Source organism: Choloepus didactylus, chromosome X (genome assembly GCF_015220235.1).
Source record: "Choloepus didactylus isolate mChoDid1 chromosome X, mChoDid1.pri, whole genome shotgun sequence".
NCBI classification, from domain to species: domain Eukaryota; kingdom Metazoa; phylum Chordata; class Mammalia; order Pilosa; family Megalonychidae; genus Choloepus; species Choloepus didactylus.
This window is the reverse complement of record NC_051334.1, coordinates 109,209,011-109,227,456: the sequence shown is the minus strand read 5'-3', so window position 1 is coordinate 109,227,456 and position 18,446 is coordinate 109,209,011. Positions and strand designations below refer to the sequence as shown.

Here is an 18,446-nt window from a genome sequence, read left to right as displayed (position 1 = left end):
AAAAGCAGAGGGGAAGACTAGCTTACTGCAAAACCTTATTAAAAATTATTCATACACTTAAACGTGCACCTGTCAAGACGTGAGAAGAACAAGAGCTTGGAGACATCTCCACCAGGCCCTGAGGGCAGCGCCCTGGGGTGGGGGGACGCCCTGACTCTTCAGCTCCAAGCAAGAGAATCATCCAGCTTCCCAGTCCACGTCTGAATCTTTCCTCTAAAACCTGTGCGGAGTCTTTGACTGCAGGCACGGAAGCACAAACTTTTGACTTGTATGCAAAAAAGTTACAAAAACAACTATAATATAAAAGTTTTGGTAATATAAGCTCATCTGTTCAAGCCCACCTTGAAAACACGTTAACCGATATTTAGATACTACAGTGAAAAGATATCTTAACATACTTCCTAAAAACATCTGAAGTAATCCACTAAGATTAAGTGTGTAAAAAAAAAATCAATTCCCTTTGAGGGCACTTTGTCCAGTGAATGGGGTGGGGGTGGAGGGGGGTGTGGCGTGGTGCAGAGGGCCGGGCTGGTTAATGCTTCAGCCATTGGTAAGCTTCTATGGAAGCCTTGCTGCGGTCCCCATAGTCATAGAGGAGCTCCTCCCTGGCCTCGATGTCCCAGGACGCAATGATGATGAGATGGGGCATGCCGCGGATGTCGTGCAGTTTGGTCTGGCAATTCCCACATTTGCTGTGGTTGATCAGTTGTCTCAGGCGAGTCGTCTCTCTAGTTGTATCCACGCTGTACGTTTTGCTCAGATACTGAAAATAGTACATTTAGCAGCCCATCGAGGGGTCTTCCGCATACAGAGCCTCCCGCTTATTGGCGTCGGTGATCTCGATGAGGTCCGGGTGGTATTCCACCACAAACTCGCCCGCCCCGGGAGAACTGCTTGGTGGCAATCATTCCCCCGCCTTTGTCATCGATGAAGTCAATCTTCATTCCTTCCTCCGTCCCACTTTCAATCAATTCGTCTATTCTTTTCCTTTCTTCAGACTGTAGCGCAGCTTTGCTCTTCCTGGAGATCCTTCGGACAGGGTAAAAATCCCTGAGTTTGCGGTTCGGTTGGGTTTTTCCTTGAGCTTTTTTCTGAGGGACCTGTTTGCCCTTGACGGGCTTTTTCAGAGTTTGCTTAGTGACAGCTGCATTGGGAGAATCAAAAGACGAGCTGGGAGTTTGGGGAGGTTCTGCTGCTTCAGATGTTTGGTTTGGAAAAGGTGCCAGGGGGCCTATCCTGGCGTCTTTGATCTACTGTTCCACGGACTTCATGGCGCTCAGTGTTGGCGTTCCCAGTGTTTCTTTTCTCTTCTCGCTTCCTGCAGATCGCGGCTATTGGTTTCTCCTGTCATTTGACTTCGTGATGTGCAACTGAAGGGGAGAACGCATTCCAGAGGGGAGAACGCATTCCAGAGCATTTGTTCGTGCTCACGTAGGAATAGATCTTTGATTGCCCGGTAAATACATTCTCCTGCAGCCCAGCCAGCCCCATGGAGGTGCACTCCGCGCCCTTGCCCTAGCAGCCGCCTCGGCCGGGCCACTACGGCTGCAGCTGCTGCTGCCGCCACTACGAGCGCCAAGCGCTGCCGCGGCGCCCCGGGAAGGGCCGGCGGCGCCCCACGTCGCCCCTTTCCCCATGGCCTGCGAGGCAGGGCCCAGCACCTGCGCGCCGCGTCAGCCCCGGGCCAGCCCAGGACAGAGTGACGCAGGCAGGGAGGCGCCCATCGCTCCCGGCCACATTTCTTTTCTTTTTTTTTTTTTTTTGTAACGTGACAGAATTATTCTAAAAATTATTGTGAATAGTAAAAAGGCAAGAATACCTAAGAACTAATTAGGGGGAAAGAAAGAGGAAAGGAGAAATCTATCAGTCATTAAAATTTATTTAAAACATCTGTATTAAAAACAGTATGATACTAGTGAAAGAATAACCAGATCATTAGAACAAATTAGATAACAGAAAACAAACCCTAGAACTTATAAGGAGTATGTGGTGAAAGTGGACTATCAAATTATTGGAGAATGGAAGGATTAATTCTAAAAAATCTGCTTGGGTAATTATCTTTTGAAAAATAAGAGAAAAACACTCACCTTGTTGCTATACAAAATAAACCCCAAGAGAGCAAAAGAGATAATAATAACATACTCAATCCAGAAAAACAGAAATATATAGCTATCAATAATAATAGCTACCATTTTTATTCAGTGCTTACTATGTACCAGAGAGTATTCAAAGAGCCTTACAAATATTATATCATGCAATTATTACCACAACACTGTGAAGTAGGTACTATTATTGATAGTCATATTTTACACATGAAGAAACTGAGGCCCAGAGAGTCAGAAACTTGCTTGAAGGTAGCATAGCTAATCAGTGTCAGGAGTAGAATTTGAACTCAAGCAGGTCTAAGTCCCACTATATTCTACTATTTCAAGTATCTGATTTGGGGGAGAACTTTGTAAAGTCAGGTGCAATTGAAGGATAAGATAAATCTTACTATATAAACATGCAAAACCTTTGTAGAGCACAACTCATAAACAAAGACAAAGAGCAAAGTCCAAAAATCAAAGTAAAATAAGGATTAAAAGAACAACATGGATTGGAGATGAAAAAAACATGATATCCCAAAATGGCCAAGGCTCTTTTCCAACAGAAGCAAGGGTAGAGGTGGGATCCTGTAAAAATGTACAGGGACTGGGATTTTTCAAATTATACATGCACCCCCCCAATCCTGATTCTCTGATATGTGTTCTATGCCTCACCTACCCCCACTTCCTCCCCTCCCACCCCCAACCGGCATGTGTTACCCAACTTCCTTGAGAATCACTGTAGGGTGTAAGACAATTATAAGGAAATGTTCTGTACATGTGAATAGTTCAGATGAAAACACACTGAGAACTGTTGAATAGCATCATGCTGTCTTTACATAACTGTTTTTATAGTCAGCCTGATGTTGGTTAGTGTGATAGGGAAAAAAGGTCAAATTGAAAACACGCTAACCTGGTGGGTTTTCTGATCACCCCTTTCCCCCATCCTACACCCACCATTCATGTACACATTAGCAACTCCATTTAAAATCATAGAATGGCATCACTGATATTCCAGGTACCTCCACTTTCTTTATGTATCTGGGCCATGAATCTATTGCCATGTAGGGCTGAGTCATCATCCTAAGTTAAGAAAGATTTGATGGCATGTGATTATTTATGTAGCCTGGTGTATATCACTTAGATTTGTCTCCAGACTCCACTTCGTAGACTGAAGCATGTTGTGGATGATGGTGGTTGGGATTCACTGTAAGAAGGGGGGAAAGCATAAAGGAACAGCTTTATTAAAAGATTTGAAATATTTTGGAGTATTCACATGCAGAAAAAAATCTACATTTACATAGGAAAGAATCCTTCTCTTCATTTCTACACTGATTATAGGGTGATTCAGGAATACTGAGGAATCCAGAGAACATGCACCATTATGGTATGAATAGTAGTACTGAGCAGATATGCTAATGAATCCTGTCAGAGACAGCAGTGCCCACAGGGAGTTGCTGGTGTCCAGTAGAAGTGATCCTCTCTGGGCACAAGAAAAAGCAGTAGTGTTTATTCTTGGGAGGCTGAAGAGACAGAGCATAGAGAACACAGAAAATACAATCAACCATCGAGAAGATGAACTCATGAGCATATATGAAATGTGCCTAGGAAATTTCAGAGAAGTTGGAACATGAGGGCAGTTAACAAGGAGTCTGGAAGTACTGCATTAGCAGGTCCAGAGAAAAGCCAACAGATCATGGGTTAGAGAGAAGTATATAAATAATCAACAACTTGTTAGTGGGAATTTAGCTAAATAGCCTGTACTACTTTCAACTTTGAACTTAAAATTTAAGGTTCCCGATATTAGGCTCAGCTGAGACATCAAGCAAAATCCTGACTGACTTCTTCCATCAGTATGTGTCCGGCGCTGCCCCGCTCGGTCCCCGGTTCCCGGCCGGCGAGGGGAAACAGGGAAGGAGAGAGAGAGATGCAGACTGCGCGAACTAACCTGGTCATGAATCACGACTCGAACCACACGGCAGTTGTGAAAGCAAGCCCTTTACTACAGCTAGATGAACATTCTGTGTTACTGGTTCCCACACGGGGCACGGCGCCTCGTGGGAGAGCAGCCTCGATGTGGCCGTCAGGCACGGCTCCTTGTGGGCTGTCTCACCCTACCCCGTCCGGGTAAGACCTTTTATACACAATTAACAACCAATAAGCTTCTAGGCTAGTATCGCGTATACAGGATTTCGATTGGTAGGAGCGGGTGGCGGATACATGCGTCACTATGCGGAAACAGGATGCAGGCGCCATCTTGGCTCACTCGATGGGCGGGGGTAACTCTAGAGCAGGCTGCAGCGCATACGCTAGGCCCGATTCGGGAGGCGGCTTTCCACATCTCCCCCTTTCTTATTTATTTTTGACCCAGTGTCTCCAGTGATGAGCGTGCTCCCGTGAACCCAAATGGTTCACAACCTCTTTGGTGCTTTGGGGAGTCTGGACTAGGCCTCAGCCATCCAGCGGCGGAGCCTCTAGCACCAACCAGAATGCTCACGTCATATGGAGACCGGAGAGTCCGTAAGCTGGAAGCAACGTGACTCTCCCTGCAGTGCTTTGCCTGGCAACTGGGGAACAACGACGGGGGCAGGAACAGCAGTAACCAGAGTCGGGGGTGTCACTAGGTGTCTCTGTGCAATGGCTAGGGTCCAGTCTGGCCACAACTAGGACTCTGCCCTAGAGACCCACCTGAGACAAAATTATGACTACTGGTGTCGCCTTTTACACCCGAGAAACAGCCATGCGATTCGCTACAAATTTTGCTCCAAAGCGCCCCACCTGAGGCGACCAGGAAGGGGTATGGTTAATAAATCGGTCACTATCGGGGGTAACAGAGGTGGGAGTCATAGCCATCATAGTGGTAACACGCAATTGCTGCTGCGCTTGAAACAGGCGTTCTAGCAAACATTTAACAACGACTAATCCCACCAATAATCCCACTACAATGAGGATCCAATTAGTTAAATTGGGCCAAGAGAACCAGGAAGAAACACTGTGCAATAGTTTCTGTAGAACCTCGCCTAACCCGGAGAGATCGACTTTAACGGGTTTTAACTTGATCCCCCCAATTGTGTCTAAACTAGATTCCACCTGTTGGGAGAGATTAACAAATTCAGGAAAATATGACCTTTTCAGCCAATCAGAGACTCTGGAAATGCTTCCGGTCACGTTGGCCCTGACAGGAGTGACACAGAGTTTAACCGTAAGCCACCGGGTGTCACATGTTTGCTGAAGCACTCTCCAGAGTCCATCTATTTCCAGTCCAAGTTCATCTATCTCCGCTTGGAGTTTCTGAATGGCCTGGAAATTTAAGTTCAGCATCTGATTGTGGCGGCGTAGCACGTCTCGGGTAAGGTTGACCAAGCCATTTACCGTTTCCATCGTTATGGCGAGCTGCCGATCTGTCCATGCTTGTAGCACAGCCTGCCCGATCGTTGGGACAAACAAAGAGGAAGCTACACTGGCAGCATTCGATAGCCATTCTTTTATGCCTCTTGGACGCCTAGACTTAGAGAAGGGGATATTGTTAAGTGAAACAACTTGAGAAACAGGGCCAACCCAGTCGGTTGCCTTGACGGGGAGCCAGACATAACTTGGGCGATACACTAGGATAGCGGGGCGGCGAGGCATCCGGGTCTTTGGAACGGTTGCAGACTGTAGGAGCAAACCCCGGAAGGAAAAGGCACCTTTGAGTCTCCTTTTTACTCAAGATCCCTTCACAAGACTGGCGGCTCTTCCCTGTAACGTTAAGAAATTCAAGCAAGACTCCCTTACTTAACTCGCCATTACCAGTTTCACAAGTAGCATTCGCCGCAACTGTGGTGTTGACAACCTTGACAGAGAGGTTAGCAAAAGAGAGGATCAGTGTGTCATTGGTGAGGGGGAAGGACTCGTTGAAGCTTGTGGAGGAAATATAGTTCCACTAAAAAGAAAAAGGCAGATTAGAAGGATTGCTATAGGAGAGCAAAGAACAGAGTTACCGATCCTCTTTTTGGGCAACCGCGGGGTGGTCAGTCCTACTATTATCGTCTTGTCGGTCGTCGCCATCATCAGCAGGGTCGGAGGCTTGGTCTAATGGTTCAGGTTGTATATTCGTTGGTGTTTCTGACAGCTGTTCCTTGGCTTCTTCAGGTGATGTCACGGTTCTCACCAGTCTTTCCGGAACCCACACTGGTTGACGTCCTGGTTCCTGGGGAAAAACACAAACAGAGCCTCTGGCCCAGCTGAGCACCGGGTCAGGGCCTTTCCACTGCCCCGACAGGACATCCTTCCAACGGACTAGACCTCTATGCGGAGGACTCGGGGTGGTGTGTTGCAGGGCAGGTGTCATTCCTTGTGAATTTTCGTTTAAAAAATTATATGTGAGCAAGGCTACAGACAGTCGAGCTTTTGGGGACAGGCCGTGGCCTATACCCTCTTTCTGTTTTTTAAGCAAGTCTTTGAGAGATCTGTGCGCTCTTTCAATGATTCCTTGCCCCTGAGGGTTATAGGGGATGCCATGTTTTAATTGGACATCCATGTTGTCACAAAATTTTTGGAAGGATTTACTAGTGTAGGCAGGCCCGTTATCCGTCTTTAACGTCTTTGGCTTACCCCAAGCTGCCCATGCAGCAAGGCAGTGTGCAATGACGTGGGAGACTCTTTCTCCTGGTTCAGCAGAGGCAAATAAAACTTGGGAGCATGTGTCCACCGACACATGTAAGTACTTGATCTTACCATACTCTGAATGATGAGTGACATCCATCTGCCAAGTATCCCCTGGGGTGAGACCCCTAGGGTTGACCCCAACCGAGGGGACTGCTCTCTGCTCTGCACAATTGTTGCAGGCTCGGACAATATCTCGAGCAGCTGCACGTGGTATGCTGAACCGCTTAGCTAGGGTACCTGCATTGATGTGAAACTTGGCATGGAATTCTCGGGCTTGTTGATACGGTACCAGCGTCGGAAAGATGTGCAGCTGTCGAGTGGCTACATCTGCGCTATGGTTCCCCTGGGCCATAGGGCCAGGCAAACCTGTGTGGGCTCTAATATGGGTTATGTAAAAAGGGTGTTGCCTGGTCCATATAACCTCCTGTAGTTTGGCAAAGAACGTCCTTACTGTAGAGGAATGTTTAACAATGCCCACCGTTTCTAAAATTTGTACAGAGTTCACAACATAAGCAGAATCCGAGACGACATTTAAGGGCTCGGAAAGGCTTTCCAGGACTGCAATGATAACCTGCAGTTCTACCCATTGAGGCTTTTGTGGTTGGAAGAGCACTGTTTTAGGAGTGTCCCCCTCCACACAATGCGCCCCTGTTCCAGAGCTGGAGCCGTCCGTGTATACGGTGGGGGCGCCTGCTAGTGGCCTAGGAGAGGTTACTTTGGGAAAAATCACTGGGTGCCGGGTGACAAACTGCAAGAGAGGAGCCTTAGGGAACTGATTGTTAATGGGACCAAGAAATGTACACCGGAGAATGGCCCATTGATCTATGCATCCGGTGAGTATCTCAAGCTGCTGGGAAGAATAAGGCACCCTGAGATTTTTGGGCTGCTGACCGAAATGCTGCACAGCCCTTTTAATGCATTCTAGGGCCAAGTCTGCAACCGCTGTAGGATAGTGCTCTAGGACTTTTTTGGGGGAAACTCCAGGGTGGACCCAGAGCAGCGGCCCCCGCTGCCACAGTACCGCAGTGGGCTGTAATTCTGTCGGCAGCACGCAGGCTTCAAAAGGCTCATCAGGGTCTATTCTCTTCAATGCAGCGCCACTGAGCGCCTGTTCCACCTGGCATAGTGCTCGCCTTGCCTCTGGAGTGAAGCTTCGAGGTGAGTTTATATTAGAATCCCCCTTCAACAGGTCGAACAAAGGTGTTAGTTTGACATTGGGTATTTTTAGGTATGGACGGATCCAATTGATATCCCCCATGAGTTTTTGTAGATCATTGAGAGTGTGTATATTGTCTAGCCTGAGAGACACCTTTTGGGGGGAAACATGAGTGGGTGCGACTTTCGCCCCCAGGAAAGTGGTAATGTCAGTCATTTGGATTTTTTCAGGGGCAATCTCTAGGTTAGCTTCTCTAAGACTAAGGACTAAATGTGACAAAACTGTTTTAAGAAGATCTGTGTCTCTATGGGCTAAGAGAATGTCATCCATATAATGGATGATTTTCACTTGAGGGAACTGCTGCCGAGTGCTAGCTAGCTTCGCAGCGACATACAGCTGGCACATGGTAGGACTATTAGCCATGCCTTGGGGCAGGACTGTCCATTCAAAGCGTTGACAGGGCTCCTCTTGATTACTAGAGGGCACAGTAAAGGCAAACTTAGGGGTGTCTTCAGGGTGGAGCGGAATAGAAAAGAAGCAATCTTTCAGATCTATGATGAAAATCGACCAGTGCTCCGGTAATGCCGAGAGGAGGGGCAGTCCCATCTGAACGGGCCCTAAAGGCTCCATGCAATCGTTAATAGCTCTTAGATCATGTAGCAGTCTCCATTTACCAGATTTCTTTTTTATTACGAATATAGGGGTGTTCCACGGTGACGTGGAAGGGGCGATATGGCCCTTTTCTAGTTGTTCTGATACTAGGGCGTGCAACGCTGCAAGTTTTTCCTGTGGCAAGGGCCACTGAGGCACCCACACCGGAGCCTCGGTTTTCCATTTTAGTTTTATAGGTGTGGGTGGGAATCTCTCCTCAGTGGCCCCTATGAAAAACCCAAGCCTCGTCTGTCAGACTTGGGGGCAGCTTGTATAGGCTCCGCACGTCCGTGCAGTGAAGCTCCTAAACCCTTGCCGGGGGTATACCCCATTTCTTTTAGCAGTCGCTTAGAGGTTGGGGAGTAGCCGCTAATTAAAGTAACGTCCATTTGGGTCAGAATGTCTCTTCCCCACAAAGACACAGGCAGGGCTAATACATAAGGCTGGAAACTGCCTTGGTGTCCTTCTTCATCGGCCCAATGAAGGGCAGCTGCACTGAGCATGGGCGCTGAAATTTGGCCTATTCCTCTAATGGGCTCTTCCGCCCTGCTCGTTGGCCAGGTGGGGGGCCATTCTTGTTGTCTTATGATAGACCGATCGGCCCCTGTATCGAGCAGGCCCAAGAAAGATCTGCCTTGCACCTTAATGGTTAGCATAGGTCGAGACTCCAGGGACATATGGAGTCCCTCAAAAATCGCTCCACTGGATCCGAACCCTTTTTCCCCTCTCTGTCTGATTCTGCTTGGAAAGACTGCATGTAAGCTGGGTAAGAGCAGGAGCTGCGCCAGCTTATCACCTTCTGCAATGACTAAGGTGCCCCGCTGAGATTGAACCATAACTTGGGCACGGCCTGTGAAATCTGAATCTACAAGTCCTGGTATAACTGTTAATCCTTTCAGGGCCGTGGATGCTCTTCCCAATATGAGCCCTACAGTACCAGCCGGTAAGGGCCCCTTGAAGGAGGTCCCTACTAACTGGACACCCATGGAGGGGGTTAGTACGAGTCTGGAGGTGGCACAGAGGTCCAGTCCTGCTGAGCCGGGGGACGCACGAATTTGATCGGATCCTGTGTTGTCGAATGGCATGCAAGGGGGTCCGTCGAAAGGGCGGACCCCCTCTTCCCGTTTTTTGGAATCTGCTCGGGGCGGCCAGAGAGGCGTCTACCCTGCGCATCGAAAACCGATTTACAGTCTTCTGCGCGGTGGGGGCCTTTGTGGCAACGGCCACACGGCCTGGTTGCTGCACCTGGTTCGCCAAACCGTTGAGTGGCAGGGGGTTGACGTCTATTGGGACAATCTCTCTTAAAGTGCCCTGATTGGCCACAGCCATAGCACCCGTTAGACTTTGCCCCTAAGGTTCTCGGGCTTTTTGTAGCCACCTGTAGGGAGCTGGCTAGCATGGCAGCTAGACCTGCATTAGTTAAAGGGCTGCCAGCATCTCTACAGAGCCTGACCCACTCTGTCAAATTTTTTGCTCTGTTTTGTGCCAGGATAACTTTGCACTCCTTGTTGCACTGCTCAAAAATCATTTGCTTAACCACAGTCTCTGCTACTCCTGGATCTGAGAAGATTCTCTCAGCTGCGGTTTGCATCCTGGCTACAAAATCCGCAAATGGTTCTGTGGGGCCTTGGTGTATATTGCTGAGTGAGGCCTGAGCCTCTCCCTCACCTGTTAGCTTTTTCCAGGCACCCACAAAACAGCGGAAGATCTGGGCATAGACCTCTTGTGGGAAACCCGTTTGGTTCTGGGCATGGGCGCCTCTCCCCAACAGCATGTCAGCATTCCACCCGCCACGTCTCCCCGCCGCATTCCTTGCGGCCTGCTCTTCAGCTAACTCCTCAAACCATGCTTTCCAATCTATGAATCGGCCTGACGGCAAGCAAGCACGGGCTAGCTGAAAAATATCTGCGGGTGTATGATTTAGAGCAGAGAGGTTCTCGATCATGTTCAAGGTATAAGGGGCATTGGGGCCATACTGATGGACGGCCTGCCTCAATTCCCTCAATAGTTTGTAATCATATGATTCGTGCCGATTGCCACCTTGGGGATTGATAATAACCGGGTACATTTCTGAGACTGGCTGCGGCTCAAGTGGCTGGTAGCCACCCAGCATGCCAAAAGGTCTAAATGTTGTGAAAGGGTTCCATCTCCAGAAATGTCTCCCACCACTACCTAATGGCAAAGGGTCCTGAGGGCCTGTATACTCGGGCGGGGGGTACGGCAAAGGTTGCCCCTCCCCTGACCGACCCATCGGGGTTTCCGGGTCTGGCAGCAAAGGATAATTACATTTACTGGGCATGGCCACTAGAGGGAGCTCTCGGCAAGGTCCTTTGGTGGGACCGCCCAAGGCGTCAGTTGGGAGCTGGGGTGTCCCTGGGGGTGCAGCGGTAGACATTGGCGGGGCGGAAGGCCGCACGGGTGTGGCGGGAGGCTCCTCCCACTCAATTAGCGGGGATGCTTCCGCCTTCTCGTCAGTATCGCTATCTGACTCTGAGTCAGAGTCACTGGACTCCGGCGGTTTGCCCTTACAGGAGCCGTCCGCTGACGAAACTGACTGGGTTTCTTGGAGCGCGCACCGTGCTTCTTGCAAGACAGAGGACGGGCTTAGGCCGGTAGCCGATTCTAGTTCAAGGACCGCACGGACGGTCTCCCATATGGGTACTAGAATCGGGTCCATACACACGCCCGTCTGGCGCGCTCGGTCTATGTCGCGACCGAGCTTCATCCAAGAGGGTAGGCTAAGGCTGCCGGTGCAGGCAAACCAAGGGGCAAAAGTATCAACATCATCAAGAAAACGCTGAAGGGAGCTTTTCCTGACCGAGATACCCCGTTGTTTCAAAAGGTTCTTTAAGGGAGCTAAGAGAGGTGAACTTCCGGACTGCCCCATGATTGCAGTCGGCACTATACTTCAGTCACTCGGAGAGCTCTTCCGAGTCCCCCGGGGTCACCTGAAAACCCACGGGCCCTAACTATCATGTAATAAGACGCACTCACCTTCTCGCGTTGATCAGGCGCGGGAAGTCCGCCGTAAGCTCGACGCGCAGCGCTGCTCTCCTCACAGAGGGACCGTCGAGAGCGAGGCAGGAGGAGGAGCTTCCCCGTACGGGCCACCACTTGTCCGGCGCTGCCCCGCTCGGTCCCCGGTTCCCGGCCGGCGAGGGGAAACAGGGAAGGAGAGAGAGAGATGCAGACTGCGCGAACTAACCTGGTCATGAATCACGACTCGAACCACACGGCAGTTGTGAAAGCAAGCCCTTTACTACAGCTAGATGAACATTCTGTGTTACTGGTTCCCACACGGGGCACGGCGCCTCGTGGGAGAGCAGCCTCGATGTGGCCGTCAGGCACGGCTCCTTGTGGGCTGTCTCACCCTACCCCGTCCGGGTAAGACCTTTTATACACAATTAACAACCAATAAGCTTCTAGGCTAGTATCGCGTATACAGGATTTCGATTGGTAGGAGCGGGTGGCGGATACATGCGTCACTATGCGGAAACAGGATGCAGGCGCCATCTTGGCTCACTCGATGGGCGGGGGTAACTCTAGAGCAGGCTGCAGCGCATACGCTAGGCCCGATTCGGGAGGCGGCTTTCCACAAGTATGTACACACAAATCACTTTTTATCTTACAAAAAGTGCTTTCTCTGCCATAAGAAAGTCTAACATCTGTTTGAAAATATCATATAAATTGTTAATCTCATGATGATACTGTAGCAGCTGTATCGCAGACCCTCTCACAAAAATGAAGTAGATTTTCAAGCAAATCAAATTTTGATTTAAGTTGAATTTTGGAATTTTTAGAGAAGTGTTTTATTTGTGCTGTTAATGTGTTTTTCACATAGGAAAATAATAGTGGGTCAGTGAATATTTCTGTTTGATGGCTTTGCCAATGCAAAAATCTCAGCATTTCAAATGGTTAATAATCCCAGGAAATTTCAGATTAATTATGTTCCTTTCACACCAATCTATTAAAGAGTTTGAAGTGAAAAATGATTAAAGAGCCCCCAGTGCTATCATTCTGCTGGATTTGTTTTTAAATTGAAGTTTTAAATTAATTAAAAAATATTTGATGAATTTGAAATCTCTTCCAGTAATTGCAAACATGACTTGCTTCTTCATGTTTTGCAAAGATTTTAACATTGCCTTCATATATATGAATGGAAGCTCAAAGAGGGTATTGATCATTCCAACATGAATATGAAGATTCTATTTTGTTCTCCTATGGCTACCCCTTTGCCTTCTAGAAATTTCTATTCTTCCCAAACAATAGTAAAAAAAAAAGGAGAGAGTTTGCTGGAGATAGGAACTTGTATAAGGAGCAAGAAGGATGATGTTTAAGGTTTGGGAAGAAGTTTGTAGGAATATTAAAAAAATACCAAGCAGAACTCTTAAAGCCCTTTCTGCCAATTTCCATGCAGCCCTTCATCCTGGCACCATTCTAATGCCTGCTACTAGCTCTTAAAGCCTGTGGTGGAAAATAGGAAACAGGAGAAGAGGAAGCTGGAGAAATTCAGGTCTAGACTTTCTAAGTCTTACTAATGGAAAAATTATCAGGAAAACATTGCAATAGTGATTGGGCAATTTTTATTTCTTGGTTTGTTGTTTTAAGTGTCATTTTTATTTTTATTTCCTACTTTGATAACACATTTCAACAATCTCTGCTATTTTTATCCTATCAGAGTAGACATTGAATGTGCAGACACTCAAACAGGGAAGCTGGAGAAAAGGAAATAGCCAGAAAAATATTTTATTAGAGGAAAGAGCACTGGACCCAGCTACCAGGAAACAAAGTTTTATTTCCTCATATGCAAAATGTACAAAATAATATTGGCCATATCAGTATTGATATTGTGAAGATCAACTGAATCAACCAAATGAAGGGTGTCCAAGTGTTTTGAAACCAATAAAAATCTATAAAAAGTGTTGCCATATTAAGAAAGAGAGAAAAAAGGGCAGAAGAGCCAAGGGTCTTGACATTTTCCTCGCTCCCATTCAGTTTGAAAAATGTAAGGGGGGCAAATAAAAGTTGTTGATATATTATAAATGAAATTTGAAACTGTTACAGCAGCAACGAGTACACATACACATGCATTCATAGTACTTATATATTTTTCCTATAAATGTTGCCTCTCAACGATCTGTTAACCAGGGACCTTTGAATTCAACTAAGTTTACATTATGGAGAACAAAGGACACCACTCTTGGTGGGGGGGGGGGGGTCATGCTGCTGTTATGTTGGGCCTTACATCCAAGATTTTTTGTATTTTCCTAGTTATGGACTCTGATTACTGATCATTTTAAAAATACTCTATAATGAATGAGCTGTTTCCAGAAGGCTTTAGTTTTTCCCCTGAATCTTTAAAAGCCTCATGTTTCAAAAAAGTTGCACACACCTAATCAACTCAGTCATTCCCAGACACAGGAAAATCCTCTTCATAATGCTTCACATTTTCTTTTTGATATATTATTCTTTGGATACTTCCAACGTAGTCTTCATTGACATTGTCTAAACATAAGTTTTTCTTAAAATATATACACATAGGCCATTTCAAAATTCCAGACAGCAGCATAAATGATGGCATAGAGCATAGACTCTGGAAGCAGATTTAGGTTTATCATCCTAACTCTGCCATGTATCAGCAGTGTGACCTTGGGAAAGTTATTTAACTTCTCTGAACCTCACTTTGGGTGGTGATAATACCTATCTCCTAGGGCTTATGAGGTTCTTTAAAGATCAATATGCTAAATTTATACTGCAGGGTCTGGCACCTAGACGGTAACTGCTAAATGTTATTATTTGAATACTAACTATAGATTAGATTAAATAATGAGCAGGTTTAATTGCTTAACAGATATCCTTGGTAAATAACCCCATTTTTGGATTTAAAATCCATAGTGTCTATTGTTTATATGCATTCATGTGTATCTCTTTGTAGGTGCTATGACTATTAGTTTCTTAACTTTACAGTTCAAATTAGCAGAAAATTATTGAATGTATATGAAGTGATAGTCACTGGTTTAAGTGCTGAGAAATCAAAGATGAATAAGCCAGGGACCTTGCACTTGAGGAACTCTTTATGGTCTAGAAGGGAAATCACTCATTTTATCTATCTTAGTACAGAGAAAAATATTGATGATTATCACCCAAATTATGTCTACATTTTGATAAATGGCATCTAAGATTGCTCTTTATTTGTTAAAGTGTAGAAAAAAGAAAAATATCCACTTTTTGCTTTTCATTAATCTACTTCTATGTGTGCAGACAATGAACATCAGAGGGACAAGGCACTCAAAACATTATATTATAAATTCTCAGCATTTCTTCTGTGTTTTTATTGCTTTTTTACATGTCTTGACATTTTCACGTGAATAAAATATAGTCACATAGTCAAGTTGTTCTCAGGCAGGTCTATAAAGGAAAAAAGTCATCCAATAAACATAAAAAAAGGTAAAGGAAAATGCTAGAATCCAATCCACTGCTGATATAGGTTTGAGTGTTCTTTTTTCACTTTGATTCACTTTGATTAAAACTGCAGGCAATGGTGCATTTGAGGAATATTACTTTGCTGTAGTTATTCACCTAGAAAATATAGAGTTAGACCAGTTATGGTGATCACAGGTCACTCAGCTGCCTTAGATGACTAGAAAATCCTCTAAAGGATAACTGTTTATCTAACTGATCAGATTATAAAGGTGTTCTGTTAGATCCTTGATCTTGGTGTAGGAATTTTAACCCTTTGACAGAGCCCAAGGCTAGTTGTAGGCACCCTTTGGGTATCATTTTAACTGTAGAGTTCTGGGCTGTGAGTGTGGGGCTGGTCCAGGTTCCTTCTGATATAGACCAGAGGAATCCTTATTACTTCACCTCCAGATTACAGCCAGTCTCCAAAGAATCTCGTAGTAGTGTAGGGACTAAGAATGTATATTTTAGAGCCAGGCTGTCTGGGTGTGAATCTTGGCTCTGCTACCTACTGTCTTTGTGAACTTGGACAAATTACTTAACTTCTTTGGACCTCACTTTTCCCAAATGTTTGACAATAATGGACCCTACTTCATAGGATGGTTGTGAGGTTTAGAAGAGTTAATAATCATAGTATGCTTAAATTTATGCCTAGCAAGTGGAAAGTGTTGATGGATTTTATTAGAAGCCTGATTTGGCATTTAATTGAAAATGTTCCTGTCTGGATAAGTAATCAATTTTTAAAAATCAGTTTTAATCTGTCAAGCATCAGGAAGGTATTTGGTACTCAACCTATGGTCAGCACTATGCTAGTTGCTGAGAAAGAGAAAAGTGCAAAGACCCTGAGGCTGAAAAGAGCATGAAATGAGCATGGCAGGCATACTCTGATGTAGGCACATTTCTGAAAATGAGGAACAATGAAATACTCCACATTTTAGAAACTGTTCTAAAAGGGTGGTTTGTCTTTCTTCCTCCCTCCCTCCCTTACTCCTTTTCTCCCTCTCCTTCTCTTTCACTTTTCCTTTCTATCTCATGCAGGTTGAATTGTGGACAATTATAAATCTGTTGATAAATTCAGTGTCTTTACCAGTCACTTTAATTGAATAGCTGTAGCTGGGTATTACTTGCAAAAGTTTTACAATAGCTTTCTATGTAGTTATATATATATGGATGACTTTCCATAACTCTTTTCACCCTATGCGTTGAGGACCCTTCTTTAAAAATGCAGTATAGGCACATTAGGTATTAGAAGTTACTGTACCACATGTATTAATTTCTGTAAAATTTCTTTTCCTCAGATTTGGGAGATGCAGTTGTGTTTGTTTCATTCCCCATATGTTGGGGATCTTCCTCCTATGTTCTCCAAAACTTACTAATGACCCTCATCCCATACTTCTGACAGAAATTTGATGTGTTCACATATTTTGATTATAATCAGCCTCTCCTGTGCTATTTCACATTTTATACCTGTCACTGCTGAAATTGATTTATCTCCCAATGTAGATGATTCTCCCTTCGATCTTCAAGGCATAGGCAAGAATCTTTCTTATTTGTTTTTAATCTCTGTCTTATAAGGTTACCAGATGAGTTGTCCTTAAATTCTGATGTGGAATAAGGACTATTTTATTTGGTATTCAAACAGAATTAGCTCCAAAGATGAAGTGGGCCAATGAGATTCAATGCAAGCACTCCTCAGTATATTCTAGTGCATAAGAACCAAGAAGCACTTGCCTCACTTGTGATAAGGAAGGATATGACAATATGAGATTGTGGAGAGAAATGATTACCTCTCCTGTTTTCCTGAACAAAATCCTGTCATAGTCTACTGAAAAAAAATTAAAACTCTGCCTTTTACATACACTCAGACATAAATATCTGACCAGAATATATTAAAATCTTATCTAAAAGCACCTAATAATAATAAACAGTTTTCTCAGTTTCTGTGTTATTGTCAGTACCCTTTCCAACGAACAACATTGATTTCTGAAATATTTGAATTTCTATGTGTTGGAAATGGGGAAGGGTGTCAGAGTTCTTTTCCCATGGGAGCTTTGCTCAGTGCTTATTTGAACTGTGACCTGCTTAAGCTGCCTGGAAGTGTTAGTATTTTTTTTTTTTTTTGATCTTTAAAATGGAGATCCAGAATGAAGGACAATGCATCAGAATTACACCTTTGCATTGCCGCAAATGAAAAATATCAGGAAGTATATTTTTCACAACTTTCACCCTTTATCAGATCTTCTTAATAGTGAAAACTTATCCATAAAAAAATTACTTTTTTTCCAGTAAAAATTGTTCTATGCAAATTGTGCACCCCAAATCTTGGGACTCTGGCTGGCAGCAGCCAGATTTAAAGTCTGTGAATATATCAAATATGAAATCCTTCTGAAGATATTGGGTTTGGTGTTTGTGTATGTTCTTGGAGGAATAAAGTAGTGACTGGAAATAGTTTGGGTACATTTGTAAATGGAATTTTTTTATAGGGCTAAGAGCAAAGTTTTAAACAGTGATCTCATGTTTAAAAAATGAAAAGGGAGTGTGGGGAGGTAGGGTGAGGAATAATTATTCTTGTTTGGGATAGAGTCTTTTAATTGTTAGATTCCTTTGACTTCCATAACATAGTAAGAACAAAGAAAGGCTTAAGTATGATATCATAATGAATAAGTATTGTCCAGTTTTGAAAACAACAATAAATTGTATTGTCAAGACATTCAATTCCTGAATGTGTTCTTGTTCTCTAGACTTTTGCTGCTTCTTCTGGGAGCCATGGTGCCCCTTGCATTCCCAATGCCCTTCTTACCTAGCTAATTTCTTATCCTTCAAAGGTCCTGACTTAAACTTCAATTCCTCCAGGAAGCCTTCTATGGCATCCCAAATTAAGGTGAGATGTCCTTCTATGGCTTCCACAGCACCTTCCCTAGTTTAGCATATATGACACTATGTTGTAATTGCTTATTTCTACATCTTTCTCCCTAATTGTAAGCTCCCTGCACTATAAAATAATAACTACTATTTATTGAGTGTATACTATGGGCAATGCACTGTTCTAAGCACTTTATACATTTTATATTATTTATTCCTCATAATAATGAGGTAAGTATTCTCATCAATCCATTTTACAGATGAGAAAACTCAGGCACATAGAGGTTTCATATCTTGCTCAAGACTACACATCCAATGAGTAATAGAGACAGAATTTGAATCTGACTCCAGAGTGTAGGCTCTTAATCACTATTTTATACTGTCTCCTTAAGGGCAGAGGCCATGTCTGGCTGCTTTACTCCTATATTTTCAGACACTAAAATAGTTCCTAAGTACATAGGAGTTACATAATAATAAATACAACAACATGTTTGTGGACTGCATCAGTGTATTCATGAAGAAAAGCATTAATTTTTATGCAGAAAGTGATGCTGTTGCAAACTAACAAGAATATAACTGGCTCTTGA

At 44.6% G+C, this 18,446-nt stretch overlaps 1 pseudogene; it reads right to left on the bottom strand.

The window, feature by feature from the left end:
* Positions 1 to 532: 532 nt before the first annotated feature.
* Positions 533 to 1,533, bottom strand: LOC119523616 (annotated as a pseudogene).
* Between the last annotated feature and the right edge of the window lie 16,913 nt (positions 1,534 to 18,446).